The sequence below is a fragment of the Gorilla gorilla genome, chromosome 3 (genome assembly GCF_029281585.2).
Source record: "Gorilla gorilla gorilla isolate KB3781 chromosome 3, NHGRI_mGorGor1-v2.1_pri, whole genome shotgun sequence".
NCBI classification, from domain to species: Eukaryota; Metazoa; Chordata; class Mammalia; order Primates; family Hominidae; genus Gorilla; species Gorilla gorilla.
Window position 1 is genome coordinate 166276103 of NC_073227.2, and position 22513 is coordinate 166298615.

The following is a 22513-nucleotide window of genomic DNA, read 5'->3' on the forward strand; positions in this document are numbered from 1 at the left end:
TAAGGATTGTATCAAAAAATACCAGAATTCTCAAACAGTTTATGAGTTGGATTCTATTTGTGCCTTTTTTTTTTCCCCCGGATCATTGAGAACATCTTTGTTACTGGCACTGTCTAGATGGTATTTTGAGCAGAGTTTTGCAGTGTTTCCAAGTGCTGCAGTTTCTTCCCGCAGAGAGATGGCCACTACAGACTCTAGCTGCCAGAAGAATTTCCCCCAGATCTGGAAAGTTTCTACAGTTGCTTACCTCGAATATTCACATCCAGAGAGGTACTTCCTCCAAAGTGCGGTTTTCCAACAACTCCATAATGGTGAGTATGAGACCTGTAGTTAGGAGTATGGGCTCCAAATTTAGACTACCAAGGTTAAAAGCTTTGCTCCACCCACTTGCTAACCATGGTAATTTAAGCAAGTGACTTGCCTGTTTCTTCATCAGTGAGTAAAATAGTACCTATTTGATAGGATTATTGTAGGAATTAGCTTAATTCAGATAAAACCTTATAATAGGGGCATCTGCATTTTTTAGTTGTTCAAATGGCCACATATATCTGGAAGACTATGAAAAAATCTCTTCCTTGCTGTTCGTTCTTCTGTTCATTCATTCATATATTTCTAAGTATTTACTGAGCACCCACTATGTGCTCAGCATTGTGCTGTGTGCCAGAGATACAATGATCAGCTAAAATAGAATCAGTGCCTGGCCTCACTGAGCCCTCAGTCTAATGGGGAAGACAGATATTAATCAAACAGTCATAAACACACATGTAAAGTTGCTGTGGAGAAAAGGTATATTGTCCTGTGAGAAAAAATAATGGAGACTTAACCAATAAGAAAACATTGTTTAATCTGCAATCTTAAGACTAAGTAGAAGTTATCAAAGAGTTACTTACCCCAAGTTCAATTAAGTTCTATTAGGCTTAACTTCCAGACAGCTGATGAATTTCCATATAGCAAAAGAAAACTTCATAATCTGCTTTTCTAAGAAAACTTCTTGAAAAGACAGAAATGCAAGGCTCTGAAGCTAAACAGGTTGATGACTTTGTGGTTGCAAGCAAAATTTTATTTGGGATTTACCTTTGACACTAATGCAAGACAATCTAGAATGGAATGAATCTCATTGCTAGTTCTCCAAGCATGCATAGTATCAATGTTTCTTTGAGTGGAAATTTTGTTTGGCCAATAAAGTTTTTACAATTTCAACACCATAGGAGGCCTTTGAACTTTCTAAAAGTGCTCCCAAAATAGAAATCCTCATTTGATGCTGTGCTTGTGCAGATAACATGGGAACTGGACCTGGCTCTGCCAACAGATGTCAATACTTTCACGATGAAGAGAAATAGCGATTCCTTCATGATCTGCTTCAAAATATTGGAATAGATTTTAGTGATTCTGGAATGGATGAGAAGATTTGACAGAAGCATTGTTTTACTTTTTAAATTTTCCTTCAAATTACAAATCAGCATAACCATTTCCAGGACATTTTGCTTCAGCAAGGTCTTTTATTTAGTCGTGCAGCAAGCGATCTTGCAGGATGACTCAAGACAATACATCTTTGTGTTGGAGAAAATCCAAGTTTTTAATGCTTTCCAATTGACCCTTTTACTAAGGCAAAAGAGTGTATTTTCAGGATGTAAGGGATCACTTCGGCTTTGTTCGGTTCCTGCTTCCATAGGTAATATGTTCCACAATGCAAGCAAAATCCAAGGGGGCAGACAGAGATAAAGAGAGATTCTTGGCCAGGCGCGGTGACTCACGCCTGTAATCCCAGCACTTTGGGAGGCCGAGGCAGACAGATCACGAGGTAAGGAGATCGAGACCATCCTGGCTAACACGGTGAAACCCCGTCTCTACTAAAAATACAAAAAATTAGCCGGGCATGGTGGCAGGCGCCTGTAGTCCCAGCTACTTGGGAGGCTGAGGCAGGAGAATGGCGTGAACCCGGAAGGCGGAGCTTGCAGTGAGCCGAGATTGTGCCACTGCACTCCAACCTGGGCGACAGAGTGAGGCTCCGTCTCAAGAAAAAAAAAGAAAAAAAAAAGAAAAAAAAAGCGAGATTTTTGCTGGGCACGGTAGCTCATGCCTGTAATCCCAGCACTTTGAGAGGCCAAGGCGGGTGATCATGAGGTCAGGAGATTGAGACCATCCTAACTAACACGGTGAAACCCCATCTCTACTAAAAATAAAAAAAATTATCCAGGCGTGGTGGTGGGCACCTGTAGTCCCAGCTACTGGGGAGCCTGAGGCAGGAGAATCGCTTGAACCTGGAGGCGGGTGCAGTGAGCTGAGATTGCGCCACTGCACTCCAGCCTGGGCGACAGAGCGAGACTCGGTCTCAAAAAAAAAAGAGAGGGATTCTTTTTTTTTGGTGATATATCCTAGCCTAAACTGATATTAAGGTATAAACAGACGTTCATAATCATAATATGTTTCATTTTCAATTCATGTCAAAGAATGGCCTGGTAAATATCATAACAGGCCAATGACACCAATAATGTACCAAACTGTAATTTTGCATACTGCTTTTTACTTATTTATTATGAAACAATGCTTTCATAAAAATATGTTATACAAAAAGTTTTTCTCCCCCAACTATAGTTTTAAATATTGGGGAAGACGTGCAAAAAAAGTATATTTTTCCCCAGGTTTGTGGATCCTCTAGAAGTCATCCATTAGTTCTCTGGCTTATAAACCAAGGGCTAACAACCTCATCTATCAATAAGGCTTTAATCTTCTGATACTAATCTATCTCTTCACTTTCACCTTCATCTATTAAATATAATTGTCTGAAGTGAGACAGGAAATAATTAAAATAACTTGGAGCAGCAATTTCTAAACTGTGGTGCAAAGGGACACTGACGGCCCCTGGAAAAAACTCATCTTTCCCTTTGCCATCTCCTCCTCTCTCTCCAGACTTTTTTTAAAATCCCAGTGTTTCTCTGAAATTATGATGAATCTCTCAAGAGTTTTTGTGTATCAAGATTGACCACTTGCACATCTGAGAGAATATTGCCTTCTTCTAGCAGGGAGTTTTGACCTATGTAGGGTTTGGGAACACTTACAGCATTCAAAGATCCCCTTTAAAAGGGGTCTGGAGCCCAAACCTCCATTTTAATTTACACATCCTGTGTATCATCTGTTACAGTTCTTTCTTTTCATGCTATGACTCTTCATCCTGCCCTTGCTCTGATTTTTACTGAAGACCAGCTACTTCAGCCTGTCCATGCGTGATCACTTTATCTGGTATTCTTTTTCCTTCCTCATGTTAAATCCTCATGTTCTTAAGTTTTCTAATTTGTGACCTTCTCATTTACTCTAAGCCTGGCCCTATATGGAGAGCTTCATCCTCCCAGCAGGGGTCACCATAGTTCCTTCCCGGAGAGCCTATAGGTATCATGTTAAAGAATCCACCCTCTGGTCTTTATACAGTTCCAGTTTCTATAGAACATTATAAACACTAAGGCTCAACATTCACATTGTATTCATGTCTGTCCTGATTTAATATTGACTAACACTTTAAACACTTTTTGAAGCAAGTAATGTTATTTTAAAATCGTACGTATTTGTTTTTGTTATAAATTCCTGGATGGACAGGAAAGATAACCCCCACATCATGCCTCATACATTGTAGATTAAAGTTCTTATCCTTAGATACAAATGTATAAAAGACAAAATTACTGTACTTTTTTGTTCTTTTTTTCTTCAATCTATACTTTCTCCTAATAAATTGGAGATATTTGAAGCACTCAGAATCTAAGTATCTGAAGCACTTAGAATCTAAATGATGTAATATAAATAAGATTAAATTAGAATATATTTGTTTTTTAGAATCAAGCATTCTCTTTAAAATTCTTTTCTATATTTATGCCATTTTAATTCATTGCATTGATTTTTAAAAAAATTACACAAATGAAAAAGAACCAGGAAAAGTTAGCTATGTGGTAGTTAGTTATGGAAACATAATAAAGTGATTATTTGAGTGAAACTCCGGGAGCAACTTGACTTAAACAAAGATATCACACCAACAATTCTACCTTCTCATTTGTGCATTATTAAATTAGATCATTCCTACAAGCATCAAATATACTATTGTTTTTCTAATCTTAAACAAATATGACTTTTTTTTTTTTTTTTTTTGAGACAGAGTGTCACTCTGTTGCCCAGACTAGAGTGTAGTGGTGTGACCTTGGCTCACTGCAATCTTTGCCTCCTGGGTTCAGGCAATTCTCCTGCCTTAGCCTCCTAAGTAGCTGGGACTACAGGTGCATGCCATCATGCCCAGCTAATTTTTGTATTTTTAGCAAAGACAAGGTTTTGCCATGTTGACCTGGTCTCGAACTCTTGACCTCAAGTGATCTGTCCACCTCGGCCTCTCAAACTGCTGGATTACAGGTGTGAGCCACCATGCCCAGCCAATACAACTTCTTTTGAGCCTACTTCTCCAGCTACTGCCCTGTGTCTCTGCCTTCCTCTGCAGCAAAAATTACTTGAAAAAGTTGCTTATACTTTCTGTCTTCTTCTTCCAGTCTCTTATACCCATTCAAATCAGGCTTTTCCCCACCTGTCCCTGAACTTGCTCTCATCAGGGTAACCAGTGACCTCCATGTTGCTAAATCCAATGGCCGCTTCTCAGTTCTCCTCCAATTTGGCTTATGGGCAGCATTTGGCAAACATTTTCTTCACTTGCTTCCAAGACACCACAGAGGCTGGTTGTCCTGTTACTTAGTTGATCCTTCATGGCTGATCTCTTTCTGTATCCTCTTCCTCTTCCTGAACATTAGCATGCTAGAATTCCATAGGCTCTGGCATGGTCCTCTACTCTCCTCTACCTCCATTCACTTCCCAAGTGATCTCATCCAGTTCCATGACTTTAAATATCATCTGTTCCCTAAGCAATTTTGCTCAACTGCTGATAACAAAGATGCAATTACAGCAGCTTTGACACAAAATAGTTCATTCTCTTCCATATTAGGAGTCAGAAGGAGGCCATCCACAGCTGATATGGCATATTCACAAGGTCATCAGAAACTCAGGCTGCTTCTGATTTTCTGTTCCATCATCTTAGCACGTGGCTTATATTCTCAAGTCTGGGACTACAGGCACGCACCACCACATCCAGCTGATTTTTGTATTTTTAGTTGAGACGGGGTTTCACCATGTTGGCCAGGATGGTCTCAATCTCTTGATCTCGTGATCCTCCCACCTCGGTATCCCAAAGTGTTGCGATTACAGGTGTGAGCCACTGCTCCCAGCCTAAATGTGAAGTTCTAAGGGGGAAGAGGAAAAAGAATATTTGTTAAGTACCTGGTAGTTTCTGCCATAACATCAATATATCAAAGAGTCCCATATTCATATTTCCAGCCCTGCACTCTTCTCCAAGCCTCAAGACCACTTACTGTGCTTGGATGCACACTTGGCAACTAAAACTTAACATGAGCAAAGCACTGCCTTTGTAATGGAGACTCAAAGATGAATGACTGTGAGTTGAGGGAAGAATGAGGAGTGAGAAAGTGAAGACAGTGAATACAGTATAGAGAACTCTTTCAGGAGTTTTGATAGAAAGAAGAGCAGAGGAACAGAAAAATGGGAAGTAGCTGGAGGAGAATGTAAAATCTCAGAAGAATTTTGTTTCATTTTATAAAAAGAATAATATTTCAACCTATTAGTATAATAATGGGAGTGGTTTAGGAGAGAAGAAATGAATGACTCAGGGAAAGGGGAATAATTGTAGGAGTAAAGTCCTCAAGAAGATGGGGGAGACAAAATACAAAGCACAAATGAAATCAGCATTTGATGTAAATGACAGAGAAAGCAGAGTATGGGGGCACAACTTATAGGCAAGACGGCTCACTGAGTTTAAGCTTCGATAACGCATTTTGCTCCAAATACATGACAAAAATAGATCAAATGTAAAAAAAAGATAAGTCTAGGATAAAAAATAAGACAAACATCTCCTAAATGAAAATAGAACAAAAATGTCAAAGTGGCTAGACTGAAGTCACAAAGTTTATGGAAAATCCAGAAAGCATCAAGTACTGGTTAGGATTTCAGCTCCTGAGGGGCAGAGGACACTAAACTTGCTCCATGAGAAACTGAATCCAGTTTTACAGCTTGAAAACTCTTCTATTCTCAGGAGTGAGGCTGGAAAAAATTACATTTATTTATCTATTTTTTAGAGATGGGTTTCACTATGTCACCCAGGCTGGAGTGTAAAGCTATTCACAGGTTCAATCATGGCTCACTGCAGCCTTGAACTTTTGGCCTCAAGTGATCCTCCTGCCTCAGCCTCCTGAATAGTGGGGACTACAGATGTGTGCCACCATGCCTGGCTCTGAAAAAATATTAAAACTCTGCATGACTTGTATTTGGAGATGTGGCTTTTAGGAAGCTGTGGACCTAAGGAGAAGGGGGTGCATAGATACAATCTCACAATTAAAAATTGAGTCAAAATACCTAATTGCTCTATGACTAGACCTATGGAATCCTCAATATCACCTTGTAGACAAAATTTCAAGCTGGAACAGTTGGATTTGGTTTCTGATTGAAGGTCTGCTGACAGAATGAGTTCATGGTTAAGGCATGGGGGAAGGGCAGAAAAAAATGTGAAAAGCTTCCAAATGTTTCAATATGAGCCTGAAAATCCAAATTCCAAAAAACATGGGTAGGTCTAATGCTCAGCAAGAAAGTCAACAAAATCAATAATTAGAATGTGAATTACCTGTAGATAAAAATTAATTTTACCTCTGAAGCAGCTTGATAATCTTTTTTAAAAAAATTATTATTATACTTTAAGTTCTGGGATACATGTGCAGAACGTGCAGGTTTGTTACATAGGTAAACACATGCCATGGTAGTTTGCTGCACCCATCAACCCGTCATCTACATTAGGTATTTCTTTTTTTCTTTCTTTCTTTTTTGAGATGGAGTTTTGCTCTTGTTGCCCAGGCTGGAGTGCAGTGGTGCAATCTCGGCTCACTGCAACCTCTGCCTCCTGGGTTCCAGCGATTCTCCCATGTCAGTCTCTCACATAGCTGGGATTACAGGCTCCTGCCACCATGCTGGGCTAATTTTTGTATTTTTAGTAGAGACGGGGTTTTGCCATGTTGTTCAGGCTGGTCTTGAACTCTTGACCTCAGGTGATCCGTCCACCTTGGCCACCCAAAGTGTTGGGGTTACAGGCATGAGCCACTGCAACCAGCCAGGTATTTCTCCTAATGCTATCCCTCCCTTGGCCCCCTACTCCCTGACAGGCCCCGGTGTGTGACATTCCCCTCCCTGTGTCCATGTGTTCTCATTGTTCAACTCCCACTTATGAGTGAGGACATGTGGTGTTTGGTTTTCTGTTCCTGTGTTAGTTTGCTGAGAATGAGGGTTTCCAGCTTCATCCATGTCCCTGCAAAGGACGTGAACTCATCCTTTTTACGACTGCATAGTATTCCATGGTGTATATGTGCCACATTTTCTTTATCCAGTCTATCATTGATGGGCATTTGGGTTGGTTCCAAGTCTTCGCTATTGTGAACAGTGCTGCAATAAATATACGTGTGCATGTATCTTTATAGTAGAATGATTTATAATCCTTTGGGTATATACCTTGTAATTGGATTGCTGGGTCAAATGGTATTTCTGGTTCTAGATCCTTGAAAACTGGCCACACTGTCTTCCACAATGATTGAACTAATTTACACTCCCACCAACAGTGTAAAAGTGTTCCTATTTCTCCACATCCTCTCCAGCATCTGTTGTTTCCTGACTTTTTAATGATTGCCATTCTAACTGGCATGAGATGGTATCTCATTGTGGTTTTGATTTGCATTTCTCTAATGATCAGTGATGATGAGCTTTTTTTTTTTTCCCTCGTAGATGGAGTTTTGCTCTTGTTGCCTAGGCTGGAGTGCAATAACGCGATCTTGGCTCACCACAACCTCCACCTCCTGGGTTCAAGCAATTCTCTTGCCTCAGCCTCCCAAGTAGCTGGCATAACAGGCATGTGCCACCACGCCCAGCTAATTTTGTATTTTTAGTAGAGATGGGGTTTCTCCATGTTGGTCAGGTTGGTCTTGAACTCCCAACCTCAGGTGATCTGACTGCCTTGGCCTCCCAAAGTGATAGGATTACAGGTGTGAGCCACCATGCACAACCTATGATGAGCTTTTTTTCATGTTTGTTGGCCGCATAAATGTCTTCTTTTCAGAAGTGTCTGTTCATATCCTTCACCCAATTTTGATGGGGTTGTTTTTTTCTTGTACATTTGTGTAAGTTTTTTGTGGATTCTGGATATTAGCCCTTTGTCAGATGGATAGATTGCAAAAATTTTCTCCCATTCTGTAGGTTGCCTATTCACTCTGATGATAGTTTCTTTTGTTGTGCAGAAGCTCTTTAGTTTAATTAGATCCCATTTGTCAATTTAGGCTTTATTTTTGCCATTGCTCTTGGTGTTTTAGTCATGAAGTCCTTGCCCATGCCTACATCCTGAATGGTATTGTCTAGGTTTTCTTCTAGGGTTTTTGTGGTTTCAGGTCTTACATTTAAGCCTTTAAACCGTCTTCAGTTAATTTTTGTGTAAGGTATAAGGAAGGGGTCCAGTTTCAGTTTTCTGCATATGACTAGCCAGTTTTCCCAACACCATTTATTAAATAGGCTATCCTTTCCCCCTTGCTTATTTCTGTCAGGTTTGTCAACGATCAGATGATTGTAACTGTGTCTCTGCCAGGTTTTGGTATTAGGATGACGCTGGCCTCATAAAATGAGTTAGGGAGGAGTCCCTCTTTTTCTATTGTTTGGAATAGTTTCAGAAGGAATGGTACCAGCTCCTCTTTGTACCTCTGGTAGAATTTGGCTGTGAATTTGTCTGGTCCTGGGCCTTTTTTACTTGGTAGGCTATTAATTACTGCCTCAATTTCAGAACTTCTTATTGGTCTATTCAGGGATTCAGCTTCTTCCTGGTTTAGTCTGGGGATGGTGTACGTGTCCAGGAATTTATCCATTTCTTCTAGATTTTCTAGTTTATTTGCATAGAGGTGTTTATAGTATTTTCTGATGGTAGTTCGTATCTCTGTAGGATCAGTGGTGATCTCCCCTTTTTCATTTGTTATTGTGTCTATTTGATTCTTCTCTCATTTCTTCTTAATTAGTCTTGTTAGCAGCCTATTTTGTTAATCTTTTTGAAACACCAGCTCCTGGATTCATTGATTTTTTTGAAGGGTTTTTCACGTCTCTGTCTTCTTCAGTTCTGCTGTGATCTTAGTTATTTCTTGTCTTCTGCTATCTTTTGAATTTGTTTGCTCTTGCTTCTCTAGTTCTTTTAATTGTGATGTTAGGGTGTCGATTTTAGACCTTTCCTACTTTCTCCTGTGGGCATTTAGTGCTATAAACTTCCCTTTAAACACTGCTTTAAATGTGTCCCAGAGATTCTGGTACATTGTTTTTTTGTTCTCATTGGTTTCAAATAACTTTTTTGTTTCAAATAACTCATTGGTTTCAAATAGCTTATTTATTTCTGCCTTAATTTTGTTATTTACCCAGTAGTCATTCAGGAGCAGGTTGTTCAGTTTCCAGGTAGTTGTGAGGTTTTGAGTGAGATTCTTTTTTTTTTTGAGGCAGAATCTTGCTCTGTCGCTAAGCTGGAGTGCAGTGGCGCGATCTCGGCTCACTGCAACCTCTGCCTCCTGGGTTCAAGCGATTCCACTGCCTCAGCCCCCTGAGTAGCTGGGACTACAGGCATGTACCACCACGCCTGGCTAATTTTTTGTATTTTAATAGAGATGGGGTTTCACCATGTTGGCCACGATGGTCTCGATCTCCTGAACTCGTGATCTGCCCGCCTCAGCCTCCCAAAGTGCTGGGATTACAGGCATGAGCCACCGTGCCCGGCCACTTGAGTGAGATTCTTAATCCTGAGTTCTAATTTGATTGCACTGTCGTCTGAGAGACTGTTTGTTATGAATTCTGTTCTTTTGCATTTGCTGAGGAGTGTTTTACTTCCAATTATATGGTCAATTTTAGAATAAGTGAGATGTGGTGCTGAGAAGAATGTATAGTCTGTTGATTTGGGGTGGAGGGTTCTGTAGATGGTCTATTAGGTCTGCTTGGTCCAGAGCTGAGTTCAAGTCCTGAATATCCTTGTTAATTTTCTGTCTCTTTTATCTAATATTGACAGTGGGGTGTTAAAGTCCCCCACTATTATTGTGTGGGAGTCTAAGTCTCTTTGTAGGTCTCTAAGGACTTGCTTTATTAATCTGGGTGCTCCTGTATTGGGTGCATATATATTTAGGATAGTTAGCTCTTCTTGTTGCATTGATGCCTTTACTATTATGTCATGCCCTTCTTTGTCTTTTCTGATCTTTGTTGCTTTAAAGTCTGTTTTATCAGAGACTAGGATTGCAACTCCTGATCTTTTTTGCTTTCTATTTGCTTGGTAGATCTTCTTCCATCCCCTTATTTTGAGCCTATGTGTGTCTTTGCATGGGAGATGGGTCTACTGATTACAGCACACTGATGGGTCTTGACTCTTGATCCAATTTGCCAGTGTGTGTCTTTTAATTGGGGCATTTAGCCCATTTACATTTAAGGTTAATATTGTTATGTGCCAATTTGATCCTGTCATTATGATGCTAGCTGGTTATTTTGCCTGTTTGTTGATGCAGTTTCTTCATAGTGTTGGTGGTCTTTAGAATTTGGTAAGTTTTTGCAGTGGCTGGTCCTGGTTTTTCTGTTCCATATTTAGTGCTTCCTTCAGGAGTTCTTGTAAGGTAGGCCTGGTGGTGACAAAATCTCTCAGCATTTGCTTGTCTGTAAAGGATTTTATTTCTCCTTCACTTATGTAGCTTAGTTTGGCTGGATATGAAATTCTGGATTGAAAATTCTTTTCTTTAAGAATGTTGAATATTGGCCCCCACTCTCCTCTGGCTTGTAGGGTTTCTGTGGGTAAATCCACTGTTAGTCTGATGGGCTTCCCTTTGTGAGTAACCTGACTTTTCTCTCTGGCTGCCCTCAACAGTTTTTCCCTCATTTCAAGCTTGGTGAATCTGACAATTATGTGTCATGAGAGTTCTTCTCAAGGGGTATCTTTGCGGTGTTCTCTGTATATTCTGAATTTGAATGTTGGCCTGTCTTGCTAGATTGGGGACATTCACTTGGATAATATCCTGAAGAGTGTTTTCCAACTTGGTTCCATTCTCCCCATCACTTTCAGGTAAACCAATCAAATGTAGGCTTGGTCTTTTCATATAGTCCCATATTTCTTGAAGGCTTTGTTAATTCCTTTTCATTCTTTTTTCTCTAATCTTGTCTTCACACTTTATTTCATTAATTTGATCTTCAATCTCTGATATCCTTTCTTCCACTTGATTTATTCGGCTATTGATACTTGTGTACGCTTCACAAAGTTCTCATGCTGTGTTTTTCAGCTCCATCAGGTCATTTATATTCTTCTCTAAACTGGTTATTCTAGCTAGCAATTCCTCTAAATTTTTTTCAAGGTTCTTAGCTTCCTTTATTGGGTTAGAACATGTTCCTTTAGCTCGGAGGAGTTTGTTATTACCCACCTTCTGAAGCCTACTTGTGTCAGTTGGTCACACTCATTCTCTGTCCAGTTTTGTTCCCTTGCTGGTGAGGAGTTGTGATCCTTTGGAGGAGAAGAGGCATTCTGGTTTTTGGAATTTTCAGCCTTTTTGGCTGGTTTATCCTCATCTTCGTGTATTTATCTACCTTTGGTCTTTGATGTTGGTGACCTTCAGATGGGGTTTCTGTGTGGACGTCCTTTTAATTTATGTTGATGCTATTCATTTCTATTTGTTAGTTTTCCTTCTAACAGTCAGGACCCTCTGCTGCAGGTCTGCTGGAGATTGCTGGAGGTCCACTACAGACCCTGTTTGCCTGGGTATCACCAGCGGAGGCTGCAGAACAGCAAAGATTGCTGCCTGTTCCTTCCTCTAAAAGCTTCATCCCACAGGGGCACCCACCAGATGCCAGCTGGAGCTCTCCTGTATGTGTCTCCTGTATCTGTCGACCCCTGTTGGGAGGTGTCTCCCAGTCAGGAGGCACAGGGGTCAGGGTCCCACTTGAGGAAGCAGTCTGTCCCTTAGCAGAGCTCGAGCACTGTGCTGGGAGATCCACTGCTTTCTTCAGAGCTGGCAGGCAGGAAAGTTTAAGTCTGCTGTAGCTGTGCCCACAGTCGCCCCTTCCCCCAGGTGCTCTGTTCTAGGGAGATGGGAGTTTTATCTATAAGCCCCTGACTGGGGCTGCAGCCTTTCTTTCAGAGATACCCTGCCTGGAGAGCAGGAATCTAGAGAGGCAGTCTGGCTACAGGGGCTTTGCCGAGCTGTGGTGGGCTCTGCCCAGTTTGAACTTCCCAGTGGCTTTGTTTATACTGTGAGGGGAAAACCGCCTACTCAAGCCTCAGTAATGGCAGATGCCCCTCCCCACACCAGGTCCACTTCAGACTACTGTGCTGGCAGCAAGAATTTCAAGCCAGTGGATCTTAGCTTGCTGCACTCTGTGGGAGTGGGATCCGCTGAGCCAGACCATTTGGCTCCCTGGCTTCAGCCCCCTTTCCAGGGGAGTGAACAGTCCTGTCTCGCTGGTGTTCCAGGTGCCACTTGGGTTTAAAAAAAACAAACAACAACAAAAAAAACTCCTGCAGCTAGCTTGGTGAATGCCCAAATGCCTGCCTGGTTTGTGCTTGAAACCCAGGGCCCTGGTGGCGTAGGCAACAGAGGGAATCTCCTGGTCTGTGGGTTGCGAAGACCCTGGGAAAAGCATGGTATCTCGGCTGGAGTGCACCGTTCCCCTTGGCACAGCCCCTCACAGCTTCCCTTGGCTAGGCGAGGGAGTTCCCCGACCCCTTGCACTTCCTGGGTGAGGCAATGCCCAACTCTGCTTTGGCTGACCCTCCGTGGGCTGCGCCCACTGTCTAACAAGTCCCAGTGAGATAAGCTGGGTACCTCGGTTGGTAATGCAGAAATCACCCACCTTCTGTATTGATCTCACTGGGAGCTGCAGACTGGAGCTGTTCCTATTTGGCCATCTTGGAAGAACCTCTTCTCTTTTTTGAGACAGAGTCCCATTCTGTTGCCCAGGCTGGAGTGCAGTGGTGACATCACTGCAACCTCTGCCTCCTGAGTTCAAGTGATTCTCCTGCCTCAGCCTCCCTAGTAGCTGGGATTGCAGGTGTGTGCCACCACACCAGGCTAATTTTTGTATTTTTTAGTAAAGACAGGGTTTTGCCATGTTGGCCAGGCTTGTCTCTAACTCCTGACCTCAGGCTATCCACCTGCCTCAGCCTCCCAAATTGCTGGGATTACAGGTGTGAGCCACCACACCTGGCCATTTGAAAAGCTTTTAATGTAAATATGAATGAGTGGTTCAAAGACATAAAAGCCTAAGTTCTACTAAAAGGAACAAGGAATTATGAAATAAAAAGAAGCAAAAATAAAATACAAAAGAAATTATTAGAAATTTGTAAGCTGGAGTGTGAATGTATTTGAAGATTTGAATTTTGATATAGTTGAAGAAAAAATTAGTGATTTCCAAGATCTTAAAAAGGAATACCCCAGAATACAGGAGAGCAAAGAGAGAGTATGTATGGGTATGGACACAGGCAAATTGGTGCATTCTGTGATGGAAGATTAGGCAGATACCTTTGTATTGCTTCTATTTTTTTCAGTAAAATTAGAGATACAAGCATCAGCTGAAGTGAAAAGATGTTGCAGGTTTGAGGAGAAATGATAAGGTGTCCTTTGAGAGAACGGGATAGCAAATTGATTACAGAAATGTGGAAGGATTATCAGGAAGTGCTGGTGGCCCACTTTAGTCTAAATAGGATTTAGACCCCCTAAAAGGTATTTGTTTCTAATGAGACAAGTCCCGGGCAAGGAGCAAGAAGAAAACTGAGTGAAAGGAAAATAAATACCAGGAACACTTTCAATTCATTGTGATTACTTACTTTGATAAATAAAAAATTGGATTCTGTCTGTAAAAAGCCAGATTTTCAAATGAAAGTGTAGAGAAAAGAGGATATAAATGATCTGTGATGCAAGAACAAAGAGAGAAAAAAAGAAGAGGAAAACAGTAGAGATATATCACGGTACCATGTATTAGAAGCAGGTGCAGTGAGTAACAGATACTTGGAAAGCAGAGACTATAGTTTAGGAGACAAAGAAATTTAGTTCCTGGAGGGGGCATCAAATAGCTATCCACCTCTATTGACCCTCAAAAGTTTCTTTGTAATATATTTTAGGAAATTTTTATCAAAGTAAATTAAAAGTTTATAATTTATAATTTAGTCTTCTAAGAGTTCATTGTCTATCTAGAAAACTCTGCTCTTGGCCAGGCACTTTGGGAGGCCAAGCGGGTAAATTGCTTGAGGCCAGGAGTTCAAGATCAGCCTGGCCAACATAGCACAATTCTGTGTCTACTAAAAATACAAAAATTAGCTGGGCACGGTGGTGTGGGCCTGTAATACCAGCTACTCGGGGGGCTGAAGCATGAAAATCACTTGAACCCAGGCGGCAGAGGTTGCAGTCAGCTGAGATTGCACCACTGCAGTCCATCCTGGGTGACAGAACAAGACTCTGTCTCAAAGAAAAGAATACAAAAAAGAGAAAAGAAGAAAAGAGAAGAGAACAGAGAAAAGAAAAGAAGAGAAGCCGGGGAGAAGCCGGGTACGGTGGCTCATGCCTGTAATCTCAGCAATTTGAGAGGCTGAGAAGGGCGGATCACCCGAGGTCAGGAGTTCAAGACCAGCCTGGCCAACATGGTGAAACCCCATCTCTACTAAAAATACAAAAATCAGCTGGGCATGGTGGCAGGCACCCGTAATCCCAGCTACTTGGGAGGCTGAGTCAGGAGAATCGCTTGAACCCGGGAGATGGAGGTTGCAGTGAGCCAAGATCACACCTCTGCACTCCAGCCTGGGCAACACAGCGAGCGTCTGTCTTGAAAAAAGAAAAAAAAAAGAGTAAAGAAAAGAAAACAAAAAACTGTGCTCTTGGAAGCTCATTTCTCAATGATGACAGTTATTAATGGTGGGAAAGTTTCTTTTTCCTTTCCTCATTTAGAAAATAATAATATATGCCACGAGAACTTGGTAATACTCTGACTACTTGAAAAATAGGCATCTATATATGTCCATTCAGTCAGTCAACATGTATTTTATTGCTTGTGTACCTGCACACACCATGGTTTATCTACAAGAGAATGTCGTGGCATGTCAATTTGATTGCCTGGATTCAATCCCAAATTCTGCTACTTAATACTATTGTAACTGGGATTGAGGAAGTTAAACTTTTTTTTTTTTTTTTTTTTTTGAGACAAGAGTCTTGCTCTGTCACCCAGGATGGAGTGCAGTGGCATGATCTTGGCTCACTACAACCTCCGCCTCCTGGGTTCAAGTGATTCTCTTGCCTCAGCCTCCCGAGTAGCTGGGATTACAGGTGTCTGCCACCACGCCCAGCTAATTCTTTTTTTTATTTTTAGTAGAGACGGGGTTTCACCATGTTGGCCAGGCTGGTCTTGAACTCCTGGCCTCAAGTGATCCACTCACCTCGGCCTCACAAAGTACTAGGATTATAGGCAAGAGCCACTGCGCCTGGCCTACTTAAACTCTTTGAGTCCCTATACCCTACTATGAAATAAAGCTGATTATAACAATACCCTCTCTCATTATGTTCCTGTGAACATCAAATGATATAAGGTATTTAAAGAGTTTAGACTAATGCTTCACAGGTGCTCACTAAAAGATAGCTGCTATGATTATCTACTAATTAAAATTCCAAGGAGTATATTATACTGTCCTAGACAATTATGCCAAAGTTAAATATTTTAGAGTGGCCATAATGCATGCATTTTATGTCTCCAATGCACCTAGCAGCATTTTGCCAAACAAAACTACTTTAAGTTTGATAAATACTTTGCAATTCTCAAAATGGTGGCATAGCATTATCTAAATTGGTCCTCACTGCACCTGGAGAAGGGCAACTGTTATCTCAGTGTAAGAGAGGTAGGAGAAGAGGCTTGGAGAAAAGTTGAGTTGAACATGGCTGGTAAACTGAAGAACCCAAAGTAGAATATAAGTTTTTATTACTCATGGTTGTTAATAAGCATCATGGAGATTGAAAACAGTCATTCGTGGAATTGTTGGTTAGCTTAATAATTGCCCTAATCATGTCTTTGTTTTGAAATGGAAATTGTCTTATTTTACTTGCCTTGTAGTAATATACCTAAGCATATCCACAAACCACAAAGAAACTTTGTCAGTTCATGTGCTGTATGAAGCATAATTTTTCTTTTTTCTTTTTCTTTTATTATACTTTAAGTTTTAGGGTACATGTGCACAACGTGCAGGTTTGTTACATATGTATACATGTGCCATGTTGGTGTGCTGCACCCATTAACTCGTCATTTAACATTAGGTATATCTCCTAATGCTATCCCTCCCCTCTCCCCCGACCCCACAACAGGCCCCGGTGTGTGATGTTCCCCTTCCTGTGTCCATGTGTTCTCATTGTTCAGTTGCCACCTATGAGTGAGAACATGTGGTGTTTGGTTTTTTGTCCTTCAGATAGTTTGCTGAGAATGATGGTTTCCAGTGAAGCATAATTTTTCTTATTCATTTACACTGCAAGCTATTTCATATTTTAATAGAACACTTAACGCCTTTTATTGGATAGCTTAAAATTCATATTTTCAGCAGTTCCCTTCCAGTTACACATGGTTTGCAAAAGAAAATCTAACTATTGCTCTTGCTTCATATATTTTTTGTCGTTATCTACCTCTTTCCCTTTTCCTTTTCTGTTTCACACTGAAGATCAGTGAAATCTGTGGCATTTGTTATTTTTGCCGTATGGTGCCATATGAAAATAAATTAATATGTTTTTGTTCCAATCGTTTTATTATTTATTGAAGGTGGGAAGTTACTGGCACTTTCTATGATGCTATATTAAGCACTTGCTTGGAGTTTGCTATTGCTATGATTTGACCTTCATGTGTCTTTCTCTCTTCACTTTTGTCTAAAGAGGAAGGTCTTTTCCTGTTTGGGAAGATAGACTGGGGTCTTTGACATACTGGTGGAGAAATGTGCAAGGCTGCCGACCCATGGGAGCCTAGAAAAGAGGGTAGATGGTTTCACATATATAAGGACATGAGGCAGCTCTCTTGGAACAGGCAAGAGAGACAGGAAGAATATTGTGGGCACAGCAGCTTCCATGCGATGTGAGACTGAAGGGAACCTTGTGGTGTAGAAGATCTATGAAGATTTACGTTATTTTTCAAGGCTTTTGGAGTTGAATTTGTAAATTTTTTTTTTTTTTTTGAGATGAAGTCTTGCTCTGTTGCCAGGCTGAAGTGCAGTGGCACGATCTCAGCTCACTGCAACCTTCGCCTCCTGGATTCAAGCGATTCTCCTGCCTCAGCCTCCTGAGTAGCTGGGACTACAGGTGCGTGCCACCACACCCGGCTAATTTTTTTGTATTTTTAGTAAAGACGGGGTTTCATCGTGTTAGCCAGGATGGTCTCGATCTCCTGACCTTGTGATCCACCCGTCTCAGCCTCCCAAAGTGCTGGGATTACAGGCATCAGCCACCGCACCCAGCACCAGAATTTGTAAATATTTTGAATGTGTCACTGTGAGTCCTAAGATTGCAGCAATGTTATATTTGGATAATACAATCATATACACAAAATGTATTTAATTCAGCTATATTTAATTAAATACACATTTGTGTATGGCCTTGTGCAGAATGCTTATATAAGAAAAAAATTGTGTTTTTGATGATAATGCAAAAAAGTTGAGAAAACCTGCCCACTAAGGGATTTCTTTTGAAAAACTGCCTTAAAAGAGAGCAAAATAATTTTTTTCTTTTGCATTTATCTAGACAAGCACTAAAACTTTGTCAGTAGTCTTTAAAATTAGATGCAAGGTTTCTTCCTAAATGGATGAGCTTCTCTGGAAAAATAACAAATATGAATGTTGGGATATGTTACAAATTATGGGCTTTAGTTTATAAATTTATTCAGAAAGTCTCTTAATTTTTCTGGAAATAAAATAGCAGCATTGTTCCAGCAATTTTCCTGAACTATGTGGTTGGTTTTACTGCCCTCTTTGCTAGAAAAATTTGGCTCATAGATTTCCCAAGTTAGCAGAATCAGTGAAATTTAGTATAAAGCTGTCATTTTTTCCAGTTAACCAAGTGGGTGATTCTCTCCTGATTGGTTCCACCACAAATTTGTGATTTCAAGCGTCGGCTGGATCTTCAGTGCTGTTAGGCAATCATTTCTGTGACAGAGGCTGAGGCTGAGCTATCTGAAACAATTTATAATCATCTTCTCTCTTACCTTTATCTGCAATTCAGATGAGAAAACTAAAATTCCCTACTTCCCAGCCTCCTTTGCAGTGAAGAGATATAAAATAGTTCTGGCCGATGAAGCAAAGTGCTTCCTTTGGCAAATAGAAAGGTAATAGCTCCCTATGAAAACACTTTTCCCCTTTAAATTGTTTGGTCCTTTTTCTTTTTCTTTTTCCTACCTTGAACTTGGATGGAATACCTGGAAGTGCCGCAGCCATCTTTCCACATGAAGTAACAATCCTAAGAAACCTGGGCTTCTAAGGGCATCATTAAACCACCTTTATTTCCTTTCCATTGTTCCTTCATTGGGTAAATAAAGAAACCCCTGTCCATTTAATCCATGTTAGGCTCCATTATTTGATTACACTTTGTATTGAAACACTTTTTAGCACCAGTTGGCTCCCTTTCTTTACAGTGGCAGTTTGCAGTTCTACCTGAGTGTGCATCTTTTGGTGGTCTCCTTAACTGGTTCACAAAGTTCCTACTTTTGTTCCCAAATCTGTATGGTTTATGGAAAATCAACTCATTCCCATATTCAGGGACAAAGCAGACTCACCAGGGACAAAGCCAGTTGGTGCACTCCACAGTCTAGCCATACTGTTCACAACTGGGTGTTTAAACCAAGATAGCCCAATCAGAGTGAGTCTCAAAACTTTTGCTGGGAATTCTGAAACATTGTCCTTCTCTTTCTCCAGTCAGTGTGGTGTTCCAGTGCAATGTCAGGAGCTGCTACATCCATTTTGCTACTATGCAGTAAAGTAGTCTAAGTAGACAGTTGGCACACTGAGGAAAGCAGGTCCCACAGCATGGCAGAGAGACAGCCTCCTGACCTGACTGCACTTGAAACCTGTCCGTTAACTCCTTTTTATTGTTTAATTACTTCAACTAAGCTGAAGTTTTACTGATACACTGTTCTAGTGTGGCCTCTCTCAGTGGAAAACCTCATGTGCAGGACATCTTCCGTTTGCTCCTCCAGATCTGTTCCACTCGTTTGCTCCCTGTTCTTACCTCATGAAACAAAATGGTATTGACTCCATTAATAGGCATCCTTGCCTCTGACTTCCAGGCGGGTTTGGCCAAAGGGAATCATCAGCAGGTGATCAGAGGAATGGAGAGAGAGGAGTAAGATCAAGGTATTTTTTTCCCTGGACCCCCACCTTGTCGGGTCACTACAAGCTGCTGTGTCCCTTGGTCAAATGCTAAAGCTCCTTTCACATGGTCTCTCCACACAGACTTTTCTCTCCCTGTTCTAATAACCACATCATCCTCTTGCTCACTCAGTCCTATGCATGGTAATGGTTCCTCACGGATGCCACCTAGAGAACTCCACTAGGTCTTGTGGTTTCCCTACATTCTGAGCACTCTTTTGTAGATAGTTCCTTTATTAAAATCTCCTCAAAGTATCAACTTTGACCATGTCATCTGTTTCCTGCTGAGGCACTGAGCAGTACATCTCATTCTCTACTTCACCAAGGAAAAGGCAGCCATATGTCTTCATATCTCCAGCCATCATTCAGAGTACCCACACATACTCGAACACAGTTTGAGGCTTCAATTCTGTATTTCTGAGACTGCTAGGGGATGTGGAACAAGTCTGTGCCTCTTTTCCTCTTCAAAAGAATGAGAATAATGATGTTTTCCCTATATATCTTGCCAGGAATTCTGTGATAACTAAATCATATAATGGATATGAAAATACTTAGCAAAGCTGAGTTCTAGACATACAAGAAGTATTATTACCATTATTGTTACTACTATAGAGCTAAATGTCAACCCAAGTTTTGACTGTAGCCCAATGAAAGATGACTGAATTCTCTCTCTCTCTCTGAGTTTACATGCTGCTATCTAAACACATGTATGTGTTTTGGTGACAATTGCAAATACCTTTACATACTGGCCATATACTCCAATCAACCATCATTTTAGTACAAATTATACTTGCTATTCATATCCTTTCCTATGTGGTGATTACATGGTAGAAAGAGCTTTGGCTTTGGAGCCCACTGCATTTAGCTTCAAGCTTTGCTCCATCATCACTTACTAGTTCTTGGATACCAAGGAAATCACTTAGCCTCTCTGAGCCTTGGTTTCTTGGTTAATAAAATGATGAAAATTGCAAAGACTGAATACCTGCTCTGGTATCCTTCCCTTTTCCTTACCTAGTAACAGGAGAAGATGTCCTGCAATGGTGCAGCACACACTTCCTGGACCTGGAACAAGAAGGCCATGGCTTAACTTCTGTATAAAAGACAGAGGGATAGCATGCCAAAAGACGGACTCTGAGATGATTGTGGCAAAAGGACTGGGAAATGACAGCATGCTCAGGTCAGGGAGGGGACGCTCTCTTTGATTGAAGCTTACTGGAAACCACACATTGTGGGTGGGACTAACTGGCCACAGAAATTCTTCCCAGAAGTAATCCATGTGATTTGAGGACATTTTACTGATGAGATTAAGATGCTAAAATGCCATCGTGAAGCAGCCAACCTAAAGTATAACTAATGTATAACCAGCTGTAAACTTGGAAATTGTAACATTTTATGTATATTGATTGAAATAATAATACTGGGTGAGGGAAATAGCATTTTTCTGGAGCATCTACTTTGGGTGGGCCTGGCAACTTATACAGCATACATCATCTCATTGAGTCTTCTTATTAACCTCATGCAATGGGTATTAAAATCCTTATTTGACTTATGGGGAAATTGAAACTCCAACGGTGCACACAATATGTAAGTAGTTCTGGATCAACCTCTCCAACTCATAGGACTCTGATGTGAATAATATGTATAGTGGGTATGAATCTAAGGCCACAGATTTAGGTGCACAAGAAATACATCAGTTTTATTCTTATGTAACTCAGCTAAATTTACATCCTGAGCCACTATTCCAACAGGATGGCAAAAAGTTGATCTCTCCCAACTTGAATTCCTGCCTTCTCTCTTACATGGGATTATATCTGAGTTCTGACTTTGTATGGTTTATATAAATTTATGTGATTATATGGTTTATTTGGTTCCAGAGCATTGGTGGTTAGCATAGGGTTAAAGGAAATCTGATCTTCACTGAGGGGGCCAAAGGGAAATCTGTTACTCCCTCATTGGGCTATGCAGGTTGTCATGGCAATATCTTTTGTTCTCATCTGTGCAAATCTAGTTAGTCTCCCTCAAATATTTTTGTCCTTTGGGTGCATGAGAATATTCTGTTGCTGCTCCACCATGATAGCTTCAAAGTTAGACATTGAGAGTATCCCTGGACAGATCACAGAGATATTTCTTCTGTGGTATTATGCTATTTACCCAGGATTCTACTTAGTTGCAGGAGCACAGGTGTCTTCTGCTGTTGGATTCCATAATTTCGTCTGGGGTTTTGGCTCTGCCTCACTTTCCTATGCTCAGTCTGAGAGCAAGGCAGTGTCACGCATGTCTGTGTGAAGTGAATCCACCGAACAGGTTTTGTGTGAGCAACAGGGCTGTTTATTTCACCTGGGTACAGGCGGGCTGAGTCCGAAAAGAGAGTCAGCAAAGGATGGTGGGATTAACATTAGTTCTTACAGATTTGGGATAGGCGTACAAAGTACATTCTCAAGGGTGGGGAGAATATTACAAAGTATCTTTTTAAGGGCAGGGGAGAATATTAAAAGTACCTTCTTAAGGGCAGGGGAGAATATATCGTATCAGTTAGGGTGGGGCAGGAACAAATCACAATGGTGGAATGTCATCAGTTAAAGCTATTTTCACTTTCGTGGATCTTCAGTTGCTTCAGGCCATCTGGATGTATACGTGTAGGTCACAGAGAATATGATGGCTTAGCTTGGGCTCAGAGGCCTGACATTCCTGTCTTCTTATATTAATAAGCAAAACAAAACAAAATAGTGGTGAAGTGTTGGGGCAGTGAAAATTTTGGGGTGTGGTATGGAGAGATAATGGGCAATGTTTCTCAGGGCTGCTTTGAGCGGGATTAGGAGCAGCATGGGAACCTAGAGTGGGAGAGATTAAACTGAAGAAAGATTTTGGGGTAAGGGGTGATATTGTGGAGTTGTTAGAAGGAGCATTTGTCATATAGAATGGTTGGTGATGGCCTGGATGCGGTTTTGTATGAATTGAGAAACTAAACAGAAGACACAAGGTCCAAATAAAAGAAGGAGAAAAATAGATATTAAGGGACTAAGA

At 40.9% G+C, this 22513-nt stretch overlaps 1 long non-coding RNA gene across 1 annotated transcript; it reads right to left on the reverse strand.

Moving 5' to 3' along the window:
- Positions 1-824: 824 nt before the first annotated feature.
- Positions 825-21108, reverse strand: LOC129533258 (uncharacterized). The gene is made up of 2 exons (XR_008679351.2): positions 20501-21108; positions 825-5264 (listed from the first exon to the last, which is right to left on the reverse strand). It is a non-coding gene; the product is annotated as an uncharacterized lncRNA (long non-coding RNA).
- Between the last annotated feature and the right edge of the window lie 1405 nt (positions 21109-22513).